This window comes from Moschus berezovskii, chromosome X (genome assembly GCF_049115385.1).
Source record: "Moschus berezovskii isolate FMDL1 chromosome X, NW_MosBer_1.0, whole genome shotgun sequence".
Taxonomy (NCBI): Eukaryota; Metazoa; Chordata; class Mammalia; order Artiodactyla; family Moschidae; genus Moschus; species Moschus berezovskii.
In genome coordinates this window covers 95032895-95045869 of record NC_142488.1, presented here as the reverse complement: position 1 = coordinate 95045869, position 12975 = coordinate 95032895, and the positions used below count along the sequence as shown (strand labels likewise).

Sequence of the window (12975 nt, the reverse complement as noted above, 5' to 3'; positions counted from 1 at the left end):
TCCTGGCTAATAGCTGCCACTTTACCAATGAGCCTCTTTCCAGTCTATTCTCCTGCTGCTGCTGCTGCTAAGTCACTTCAGTCTTGTCTGACTCTGTGCGACCCCGTGGACTGCAGCCCACCAGGCTCCCCCGTCCCTGGGATTCTCCAGGCAAGAACACTGGAGTGGGTTGCCATTTCCTTCTCCAATAGTCTATTCTCCTAGAGAAGATTAATTAAGATACCAAATCATGGAATTATCCCTATGTATAATCTGTTACTTCCTGCTGCTGCTGCTGCTAAGTCACTTCAGTTGTGTGCGACTCTGTGCGACCCCATAGACGGCAGCCCACCAGGCTGGGATTCTCCAGGCAAGAACACTGGAGTGGGTTGCCATTTCCTTCTCCAATGCATGCATTCATGCTAAGTCACTTCAGTCATGTCTGACTCTGTGCGACCCCATGGACAGCAGCCCACCAGGCTCCTCTGTCCACGGAATTCTCTAGGCAAGAATACTGGAGTGGGTTGCCATTTCCTTCTCCGCTGTTACTTCGTAACAGAATGCAATTCAAAATGAAGCCTCACTTCTTTAAATTCTTCCCCAAATCACCTAATACAAGTCCAAATCCTATAATAAGTTCTTTCTAACACCCTCTGAGATATTCCACCAGCTCCCCGTGGTGTGCATTCTGCTTCAACTCACTAAGTAAGCAACAGACTTGCTCAACCACAGGTATGTTCCTGATGGTCTTCAGCTGTAGCGCACTGGTGACTCCTCTAAGGACTGTGAAATTAGAAAACACATTTCTGGCAAGGCCATTTCTGATCTTCTGATCTCCAGCTTTCAGTAAGACTTTTACATGCAGTTTTGGAAGGCAATTATATGAGTTCTTTGGATCTCTGAACGCTATTAAAATGCTCCCATAGATACTATATATATGTATGTGTGTGTGTATGAGAGTAGGTTCTCAGGGTTTCTTCACCATATTATCAAGTACAGAAAAGTCATCATGATACATAGTAGCAATAACTCTCCTGTCTCCAACAGGTCACAGGATCTAAGGGCAACCTGGCTGCAGGCACATGGTTGTTTAGGCCTCTACTGTGGGAAAAGCAGTAAGTTATACATCTAGCAACTGGCTCATCAGTTGCAGATTCCAGATTCTAGAATATATTTGTGTCTCCTCTTCCTCCTTTGTTTTTTCTAATCTTATTTTTCAAAGAAACAATATGACATTAACTATGATAATTATCCTTCTCCCCTCTACTTTATAGTTCTCATTCACTTGATGTAAGAATTCTCATCCTCAGAAAAAACATTCCAAAGAAAACAATGACATCCATAGCCTTGTGGTTAAGTGCCGGATTGAAAACCTCACTCCACTTCAGGTTAGAGATACATACTGATTTAAAGTTAGGGACTTCCTGGCAGTCCAGTGGTTAAGAATCTACCTTCCAATGAAGGGGACATGGGTTTTATCCTTGGTTGGGGAATTAGGATCCCACATGTCATAAGGCAACTAAACCTGCATGCTGCAACTAGAGAAGCCCACGTGTCACAATGAAGAACCAGCACAGCCAAAAATAAAAAATAAAGTTGTTTAGGGAATCAGCTGTAACAAGCAGGAATCTGGATTAGAATAAATCTTGTCTGAATCTGAATTCAGGAGTGATCATGTGTTTGCTGCTCTGACACACCTGGCCGTAAATTCCCTTTAGCATCCATCGGTCTGCTCTCAGGATCCATAAGCTACTGAGTGTTCGAGCAACAAAATTAAATCATTCCTACTTAGGAATCACTTAGGACACAGTGATGCATAGTTCAAACTAACACAGGTTTCTTTTATTCCTTTTTATCCCCTCACATTCCATTGAAAACTATACTGTCTATAAGACTAAGTGTGAATTAGGTAGAGATGAAGACTGGTGAGGAGGGGAGGAATCAGTGTACAACTCAGCAACCCTACGTGAAATTTAATTGATATTCAAGAGTCATGTGTGTGATTACTGATGGCGTTCAGAACATGCTACCCCAAAATATGGTGCCATGGCATACTGAATAGTTTAAAGCTGAAGGAGTTTGAGTAAATGGCAGAAACAAGGTCACTTGACCTCTTCACCCCTCTTCTCTCCTGAAACAGGTCATAAAATCCTCATGTGAGAGGTTCCCTCCTTATATCCAGAGAGGATATTTTTTCTCTCCAAATACAAAGGGATGCAGAGAAAATCCTAACAAACAGGACTTGCTAAGTCTCCCCCAGTTTACTATACTTCCCTTGTACTCCTTAATTTGTCTTATTTCTCCATGATTTCCCACTCTTTGTCAAACCTAGCATAAAATTCTGTTGTTTGTTTAGCCACTAAGTCATGTCACCTGGGAAGCCAGCATAAAATACCGAACTCAGTTTCTCTGGGTCTTTATTTCCCTGTGACAGCTCCCATGTCATGTAAAACTTACATTAAATACATTTGCATGCTTCTCTCTTGTTAATCTGTCTTTGTCAGTTTAATTTTCAGACCCAGCCAGGGACCTTGAGAAAGTAGAGGAAAACTTTTTCCTACCCCTGCAGTGTCCTGATGATTCCCTTTTAATGGAAGACCTTCAGACTTCTGAAACATCCAGATCACTCGTCATCCTAGCATCTTGCTGGTCACTGAAAAAGCTCACAGAGACCTAAGCCAGTTTATTTGGACTTTTTTGTGTGCATTTTATGTGTGTCTGCATGATTGGTCTTGAGGTTTTGTTTTGCTTCATAACTTGCCTGAGGAGAGATTTGGGAGCCAACACTAACAGGTCTAGAATGAGTGACATTTCTGAAAATGTGTCCTGATCTTTTTCAGGCCCATAGAAGAGTTTGGAGGGTAGACAGAACTAGGGACTGCCACTTCCTGGTGACACAGTAGGAAAGCATCTACCTGCCAATGCAGGAGACCTGGGTTCCATCCCTAATAAGGAAGACCCCCTGGAGAAGGAAACGGCAACCCACTTCAGTATTCTTGCCTGAGGAATCCCATGGACAGAGGAGCCTGGTGGGCTATAGTCCATGGGGTCACAAAAGAGTTGGACATGATTTAGTGCCTAACAACAACAGCAACCCTCCAGTAGGCTGTTTAGGTCAATCTATAAAGGAAGGTTTCATGTTAATCTCTGGCACAGTAAGGTTTCTGGTTCCCTTTGTGCTTTAGAGTGAATAAACTGATTATTTCTTCTGAAGAGGGAGGGATTTCATTGAGGGTGAAAAAATAAAAAATAAACTTCTTATCACACTATCTCAATTCTGGCTCCTTATACAACTATTTCTGTGTTGATTAGATTGTCCCAACTGTCCTTTCAGTTTTTAACTTCAAACATAATTACCAGAAGTTAGAACACCTCATTTTTTTTGGTGATGACACAAGTGGGAGTTCTATAAATAACTAGCTGTGTGTGTGCCTGTGTGCTAAGTAGCTTCAATCAATGTCTGCCTCTTTGTGACTCCATGGACTGTACCCCACCAGGCTCCTCTGTCCATGGGATTCTCCAGGCAAGAACACTGGAATGGATTGCCATGCCCTCATCCAGAGAATCTTCCCAACCCAGTGTTTGAACCCATATCTCTTATGTCTCCTGCATTGGCAGGAGAGTTCTTTATCACTAGAGCCACCCGAGGAGCACAAATAACTACCTATTTGAACATAACTCAGAAAGGGATCTGAAAAGAAAATAACTATTGTGTTTTTTAAATGATTTAAGAAACTCTGATCCCCAAGAGTGAAAAAAAAACTGATGCAAATCTTACTTTGTTTAGTTCAAGAAGATTCATCTCTGCTCATCCATTTAAAACACACAAATGAACAACCAAAACACATCTGTTTTATTTCATATCTACCATGGTTTAATTCAGATTTGTTTAACCTTTAGGAATATGCTTACTCTCCCCTAGACATGTCCTTTCTGGTTACTAATCTTAGTTCTGTTTAGACTAGTACTTCTCTAAGTGTGCTCCCAGAACACCCAGATTGAGCAGTATCAGCAACTCCTGTGAACTTGTAGGAAAGGTAAATTTTGGGGCCAATGCCAGACCCACTGAATCAGCAACTCTTTGGTGGAATTCAGCAATCTGAGCTTTAGCAAGTCCTCCAGCTGATTATGATGCACAGGAACGTTTGAGAAGCACTGACTTGGACTGTCTGCTATACTGCTGTTTCTCTGGCAAACAAAGCAGCAGGTATGATGATTCAAACGTTTTAAAAGATTGCTTAGAATTTCAAGTAAATCCACAATTCCCAGCTGTGAACTGAGTTTGCTAGAAAACCAAAGAGCTGGCACAGAAGCGTTTCAAATGTTTAGACCAGAGAGCCCTTGAGTTCTGCCATTTTAGTCCTACCCAGAGCTCGAGGAAGGCAATGGCAACCCACTCAAGTACTCTTGCCTGCAAAATCCTATGGATGGAGGAGCCTGGTAGGCTGCAGTCCATGGGGTCGCTAAGAGTCGAACACAACTGAGCGACTGCCCTTTCATTTTTCACTTTCATGCATTGGAGCAGGAAATGGCAACCCACTCCAGTGTTCTTGCCTGGAGAATCCCAGGGACAGGGAGCCTGTTGGGCTTCCGTCTATGGGGTCGCACAGAGTCGGACACGACTGAAGCGACTTAGCAGCAGCAGCAGCAGAGCTTGCAGGCTATGCACGTAAAGTGAGGTCTTGCTCTCTGGTAAGACTGACTCTCCAGCAGGGGTCCTGGAAGTGCCACTGTGATGGATAAATTCTCTCACCAGGTATAAACGAGTTTTGGGCCTTACGTGGTACTCAGTCACTCTCCAGATAGCTGAGCTAACCAGGAAGGGAATGTGCTTGGAGAAAACTGCACATGGTTTTGCCCTGTTTATTTTATCTTTAAAATATATGTCAAATTATCACATCAAAAATCATCCCAGATGGCACCCTCTGGAGCGTTTGTAGCCCCCGATAGATTTTCAAAACACTTTATCTCCTTGTAATGTAACTGCCTGTCTCCAAATGCATACTGTAACTGACAGGCTGTAATTGTCGAAGAAAAAGGTTAATTCCTTTCCTCATACAGAGCTTCCAGTGCAGCACCCAAAACAGCGCAAGTGCTTGGTAATTTGTTAAAAGGGAGTCAACTCGTCCAAAGTAGAATCTGAAACCAGGGGCTTAATAAAATCACTCCAATAAAATCATTCGATATAGGTACAATTCGCATGTACCGGTGCCCCGCCAACAAAATGTTTTTTCACTCTGCTGATTTTACCTTCCATTCATCTGTTCGCCACCTCCCCTATCTCCAAACACTACAAAGAAGATTCACACACTCATCACCTACACCATATAATTACATACCCTCTTCCGACACCCTTGTCATCACGTCTCGCCGCCGGGTCCGTCAGGCTATCAGTTCCCCCGACTCCTCACCCCCTTTCACTTCAGTTCCCCTGTTCCAGCGCGACTGGAGGCCAGGACGTGCCTACCCCTTCAGCCCAAAACAAGTGTTACAAACTTCCGCCTCAAAAAAAAAAAAAAAAAGACCAAACAAACAAACTTCCGCCTCCTCTGCTCTCCTGATGCCGGCCGACGGCCCTTGCTTTCCAGCCTCGGAGAAAAGCTGTGCCGGCAGTGGCCAGACTCAGCCGGTGGCCCTTACTTATGATCGGTCATAATAGAGAAGAGCACTGCATATTTCCCGGATGCCCTGGGGCAACGTACAACGGAGCTCCCACAATCCTCTTTGCTTCCGCTTGTTCCACCCCCAAGCTCCGGCATTAACCCCTTCACGTCCATGTTTATTGGCCTATCGATGACCCCTGGCACGCAGATTGCGTTATGGGGAGATTCCCGACACTTAAACGTAGTAAAAGACGTGAAAGTCGGGACCCCTAGTTATAGGCGTCCCAGGTGGCACTAGTGGTAGAGAACCTGCCTGCTAATGCAGGAACATAAGAAACGCAGGGTCGATCCCTAGGAATGGCAACCCACTCCAATAATCTGGCATGCTGTAATCTGTAGCGTTGCACAGAGTCCGACCCGATTTAGCACGCGAGCAGGTCCCTCAGTTATAGTTATCTCGTTTTTGCAACTTACTTGTAAATTGGCTTGTAAGCTTATCTGCTACTGCTGCTTCTAAGTCACTTTAGTCGTGTCCGACTCTGTGCGACCCCGGAGATGGCAGCCCACCAGCCTCCCCTGTCCCTGGGATTCTCCAGGCAAGAACACTGGAGTGGGTTGCCATTTCCTTCTCCAATGCATTAAAGTGAAAAGTGAAAGTGAAGTCGCTCAGTCGTACCGGACTCTTAGCGACCCCATGGACTGCAGCCTACCAGGCTTCTACATCCATAGGATTTTACAGGCAAGAGTACTGGAGTGGCTTGCCATTGCCTTCTCTGGTAAGCTTACCTACTCATTTATAAATAAGACCTTAATATACTTGTTAAGTTGACAACATGAACAGTTCACAATGATGCCTTTAAGTTTCTGAACCAACTGACACTTTAAATTTGCTGTTTTTGACTGTTCACCTTGATCCTGTGCATTTTCTATCCTCCATTTCCCATCTCCTTTTGGTTCTTGTCTGACTATTTAACCGCATGCCTCAATGGTTAAGGGTACCGATTTTGTAAACCGGGCTTTTGGGGTTTGAATCTCCACTCTACCATTTATCCAACCATGGAATCTTGGTTAAAGGATTTAATCACGCTATTCCTTGACTTCCTCATCTGTAAAATGGGTATAATAGTAAGATCTACCTCTAGAGTTGTAGTGAGAATTTTAAAAGTCATATGCAAGCAGCACCTAGAACATTGCCTAGCAAAGAGTTAAGTGGTATATTGGAATAGAAATTACAATTATTGACGTTGATGGATATGTCTTCTCAGTTAAGACTTTCTAGCTGATAAATAGTAAATGATAATCATGGTTAACATTTGATTATCTGTGGACCAGGTACTTTGTTAAGTGCTTTACATCCGTTTCTGTTGTTTAATCCTCATGATCATTAGTTCAGTTCAGTTCAGTCGCTCAGTCGTGTCCGACTCTCCGCGACCCCATGAATCACAGAACGCCAGGCCTCCCTGTCCATCACCAACTCCCGGAGTACACTCAAACTCATGTCCACAGAGTCGGTGATGCCATCCAGCCATCTCATTCTCCGTCGTCCCCTTCTCCTCCCGCCCCCAACCTTTCCCAACATCAGAGTCTTTTCCAGTGAGTCAACTCGTCGCATGAGGTGGCCAAAGTATTGCAGTTTCAGCTTTAGCATCAGTCCCTCCAATGAACATCCAGGATTGATCTCCCTTAGAATGGACTGGTTGGATCTCCTTGCAGTATAAGGGACTCTCAAGAGTCTTCTCCAACACCACAGTTCAAAAGCATCGATTCTTCGGCGATCAGCCTTCTTCACAGTCCAACTCTCACATCCATACATGACCACGGGAAAAACCATAGCCTTGACTAGACAGACCTTGGTTGGCAAAGTAATGTCTCTGCTTTTTAATATACTATCAAGGTTGGTCATAACTTTCCTTCCAAGGAGCAAGCGTCTTTTAATTTCATGGCTGCAATCAGCATCTGCAGTGATTTTGGAGCCCAGAAAAATAAAGTCTGACACTGTTTCCACTGTTTTTCCATCTATTTCCCATGAAGTGATGGGACCAGATGCCATGATCTTTGTTTTCTGAATGTTGAGCTTCAAGCCAACCTTTTCACTCTCCTCTTTCACTTTCATCAAGAGGCTTTTGAGTTCCTCTTCATAGTAGTTGTATTATTCTTCTCTCCCCTCCTTTGTCTTTCTAAGTGACTAAGAAAATTCAGGACTGTGAGACTGCAGGTAACTCAGAGCTACTAACAAATAGAACCGAGACTTAAAACTCTGATTTGTCTCATGTGCGTTAGTTGCTCAGTCGTGTCTGACTCTTTCTGATTCTGTGGACCATAGCCCACAAGGCTCCTCTGTCCATGGAATTCTCCAGGCAAAAATACTGGAGTGGGTCGCCATCCCCTACTCCAGGGGATCTTCCCTACCCAGGGATCAAACCCAGGTCTCCTGCGTTGCAGGCAGATTCTTTACCATCTGAGCTACCAGGGAAGGCCTTTTAGATATGACTGACTCTTCTCAAATATCACTGAGAAAATGCCTATAAATTCTTTGTGAGTGCTCTTCTTTTCCATAAGAGCCCCCTCAATATCCGTGCAGGTCAGGAAGGCTAAGTTCTCTTCAGAGGCAGACAATAAAGCAAGGGTCTGTCCCCTGAAGGCTGGCTGCAAAGATGACTAAAATATTAAGTCATAATGAACTCAATTATTATGCCCCACTGTGCCACACAGGCCCTATTACTGCCCATACTTCCTAAGACCACTGGAGATAAAAGGTCCAGGATCCCCACCTCACCTTATCATTCTCTAAAGCTTGGATATTATAAAAGATTTTGCTTGTTTAGGATGGCACCTATAGACTTTTTAATATACTATTCTGACTCCAGCCAAAGTGGTAGTAATTTCCACATTAGCAGAAGGTAGAATCAGGTATTTCTACCTCAGCCCCAGAGCACAGGGAAATCTCCTCTTTCCTGGATAAAAACAAAAAAGAAATCCCCTCTTTTCCCTCAGATCCTACAGTACCAGGGTCTTGTTATTCTCGCTCCACACGTACCTACTCCCACTTCCCAACTGATGCTCAGGCAGTTCACAATGTTTTTTTTCCCCCCCAGGAGAAAGGCTGCTGATGGTAAAGGGACTGGTAAGGAAAGAGAATATAAATCTCCAAGTTTGCTGAAGGTAAACCAAGTACTGCTTTGTCCCTACCCCCTGTACCCATTTTGTAGCTCCCTGACCTGCTTTACTCCCTTTTGGTACTTCAGAACTCATTACCCTGCACACCCAGGAAAGCCTTTGGGCTTGAATTGCCAAAGAATCAACTTGTCTTTTTTTTCTTCACAACTCTCAACGATAGCACGTGTGTGTGTGTGTGTGTGTGTGTGTGTGTGTGTGTGTGTGTGTTTAATGTGGACCATTTTTTAAAAGTTTTTATTGAATTTTTTACAGCATTTTTTGAAATATGTATTTATTTGGCTGTATTGGGTCTTAGTTTCGGCACATAGAATCTTTAATCTTGGGCACAAGGATTTTTTTAGCTATGGCATGTAGGATCTAGTTCCCTGACTGGGGATTGAACCCAAGCCCCCTGCATTTGGAGTGTGGAATCTTAGCCACTGGATCACCAGAGAAGTCCCTGCTTCAGTTTTATGTTTTTGGTTTTTTGGTCATGAGACATGTGGGATCTCACCTCCCCACTGGGAATCGAACTCGTACTCTCTGCATTGGAAGATGACGTCTTAATAACTGGACTGCCAAGTAAGTCCCTGGGCTTGGTCTTCTACTCAAAATGGCTAAGCTTAGATTCTTCTCCCATATAGGCCATCACACTGACACAACATTGTGGGTCAACTATGCCAGTATTCTTGCCTGGGAAATCCCATGGTCAGAGGAGCCTGGTGGGCTAGAGTCCTTGTAGTTGAAAAGAGTTGGACACAACTAAGCAACTGAGCACACAGCACATGCTCCTATAAAATTTTTTTAGAAGTGTGTCTGTGTGTGTGTGTGTGTGTGTAAGTCACTCAGTCATGCGACCCAATGGACTGTAGCCCTCCAGGTTCCTCTGTCCGTGGAATTGTCCAGTGGCTAAGTTTAAAAAGATAAAGGAGAGAGATAGGATGAGAAAGTTTTTATCTTAATTTCCCTCATTATTTCTAGTGTCAGACTATTAGAAAGTGTCAGCATAGGGGTAAAGCTGAGAGAAGTCCAGTTCCGTAAGTCAGGAAATCTTCCCTGGCACAAAGCATAAGTGTTGACAGAAGGAAAACAAGCAGACAGGGGTGTCTCTCGGGCCAGTATAAATAAAGTAGAGAGGTTGGGTGCAGATCTCAGACATAAAAAAGAGACCCTACACTTATAGCTCCTTTCATCCTAAACCCCATATTCCCATTCCAGAGACTTCATCTGCCTCAAATTCTTACCAGTCTGGTTCTTTGACTGCTGGGCAACTTGCCCTGATCACAGAAGCCACCACCAGCTGCTATTGCTTTGCAAAGAGAGTAGGTAAGGGGAGAGGAGATCCCTTATTCCTAAACCCAGTTTTAGAAAGGGAGATGTGTTCCCAGTATCTCATCCCAGATGTTCTCATAACATAATTTTAGAAACTGTCATATGTAGTTTGTGTTCAAATTCTGCTGTACTTTCTGTGGTATTTTTCAGTTATGTGTTTTTAAGGGCTCATCTGGGGTCCTAATACACATATGACAGTGTTTCTATACTGTAGGGTACACACACTGCTGGGAAGCAGTTCACACTCCCTTTACAAATCAGATGGACTGATTCCCCCAGCAGCTGTGGGTATTAGCAGCTAACTACAGCTGCTTCCTTTTCTGGATAATTGTACTCTGCAGAATAAAAGCTTCAGTACTGTTACAAGACTCATGCTCCCCACACACCCCTGCAACCTAACAAATGAAAATGAGGCCCAGCCTATTCCTAACTTCTCTTGTCTTGCTGACATCAACAGACCACATTCTCTCAAATTAGAAAGTAAATTCATTCATGCTTCATTGTAGTTCTTTTTCACTACAAACTATGGGGGAAAAACTTAAAATCGTTAGAAAAAGCTATTTGAGACTTGTTAAAATTTTGGTTAGATTATAATTATTTTGTGATAGATATTCCTGCTCTAATAGCATGAATCTTAAATTGATCAGTTGGTGGCTATTTCATTTCTGTTTTCTGTAAGCTGTTACTGAACATGGCCAAGAACAAGCCCAAGGTTGTGTATCTGATAAGGATACACTGATTAATCTAGAAATGTTAAAAAAAAAAAACAGACAAGACTACCAATTTGCAAATAATAAAAACATATCCTAAAATAATTCTGGTATAATTCAGAAGACATATTGGGATCATTATTATAAACCTTGATCATAATATTGTAGAAGTGTGTATGTATTGGTTGAATAGGGTTCAGGTTGAAAAAGTGTTCAGATTAAAAATCATTAGATTTTTAAATTTACATTTGCAGACATACAAAATCCTTAGCTTCTGGCATCACATTCAGTTTCTTCCTCCAACACATAAATCCTATTATAGAGCCTTTATAAAACCACCATACCAAAGTTCAGTTCAGTTCAGTTCAGTCGCTTAGTCACGTCCGACTCTCCGCGACCCCATGAATCACAGCACACCAGGCCTCGCTGTCCATCACCAACTCCCGGAGTTCACTCAAACTCATGTCCACAGAGTCGGTGATGCCATCCAGCCATCTCATTCTCTGTCGTCCCCTTCTCCTCCCGCCCCCAACCTTTCCCAGCATCAGAGTCTTTTCCAGTGAGTCAACTCGTTGCATGAGGTGGCCAAAGTATTGGAGTTGCAGCTTTAGCATCAGTCCTTCCAATGAACACCCAGGATTGATCTCCTTTAGAATGGACTGGTTGGATCTCCTTGCAGTCCAAGGGACTCTCAAGAGTCTTCTCCAGCACCACAGTTCAAAAGCATCAATTCTTCGGCGATCAGCTTTCTTCACAGTCCAACTCTCACATCCATACATGACCACGGGAAAAACCATAACCTTGACTAGACGGACCTGGGTTGGCAAAGTAATGTCTCTGCTTTTTAATATACTATCTAGGTTGGTCATAACTTTCCTTCCAAGGAGCAAGCGTCTTTTAATTTCATGGCTGCAATCAGCATCTGCAGTGATTTTGGAGCCCAGAAAAATAAAGTCTGACACTGTTTCCACTGTTTTTCCATCTATTTCCCATGAAGTGATGGGACCAGATGCCATGATCTTTGTTTTCTGAATGTTGAGCTTCAAGCCAACCTTTTCACTCTCCTCTTTCACTTTCATCAAGAGGCTTTTGAGTTCTTCTTCACTTTCTGCCATAAGGGTAGTGTCATCTGCATATCTGAGCTTATTGATATTTCTCCCAGCAATCTTGATTCCAGCTTGTGCTTCTTCCAGCCCAGATCTTCACGATCAAGATAGTGATGATAACGTGTTCACTGACCTAGAGCCAGACATCTTGGAATGTGAAGTCAAGTGGGCCTTAGAAAGCATCACTACGAATAAAGCTAGTGGAGGTAATGGAATTCCAGTTGAGCTATTTCAAATCTTGAAAGATGATGCTGTGAAAGTGCTGCACTCAATATGCCAGCAAATTTGGAAAACTCAGCAGTGGCCACAGGACTGGAAAAGGTCAGTCTTCATTCCAATCCCAAAGAAAGGCAATGCCAAAGAATGCTCAAACTACCGCACAATTGCACTCATCTCACACGCTAGTAAAGTCATGCTCAAAATTCTCCAAGCCAGGCTTCAGCAATATGTGAACCGTGAACTCCCAGAGGTTCAAGCAGGTTTTAGAAAAGGCAGAGGCACCAGAGATCAAATTGCCAACATCCTCTGGATCATGGAGAAAGCAAGAGAGTTCCAGAAAAACATCTATTTCTGCTTCATTGACTATGCCAAAGCCTTTGACTGTGTGGATCACAGTAAACTGTGGAAAATTCTGAAAGAGATGGGAATACCAGACCACCTGACCTGCCTCTTGAGAAACCTGTATGCAGGTCAGGAAGTAACAGTCAGAACTGTACATGGAACAACAGACTGATTTCAAATAGGAAAAGGAGTACATCAAGGCTGTATATTGTCACCTTGCTTATTTAACTTATATGCAGAGTGCATCATGAGGAACGCTGGGCTGGAAGAAGCACCATACCAAAATGGCTGGCTAAATCCACTCTTCTGGCTTAAAAGAGCCAAGGCAATTTTTTTCACTGGGATTATCCCTTCAGTTAACTTCCATCTAAATTAAGACCCAAACATATCTGAAAACTTATTTCTCTGTGTATTTTAATATATTCCTTTTAGTGTGACCTCTGATCATTAATTCCCTTTCATTTATTATTTACATGTATTCATTTGTATATTCTATGTTATTATTTATTATTTTGGGCTTCCCTGTGG

At 43.1% G+C, this 12975-nt stretch overlaps 1 non-coding gene across 2 annotated transcripts in view; it reads right to left on the bottom strand.

Annotated features, from left to right (window-relative positions):
• Nucleotides 1–5656, bottom strand: part of LOC129564497 (uncharacterized) — a 35625-nt gene extending 29969 nt beyond the window's left edge. For both annotated transcript variants that reach the window (XR_008687495.2, XR_016036897.1), the window contains exon 1: nucleotides 5319–5656. This is a non-coding gene — a transcript (uncharacterized LOC129564497). The remainder of the gene's footprint in view (nucleotides 1–5318) is intronic.
• Between the last annotated feature and the right edge of the window lie 7319 nt (nucleotides 5657–12975).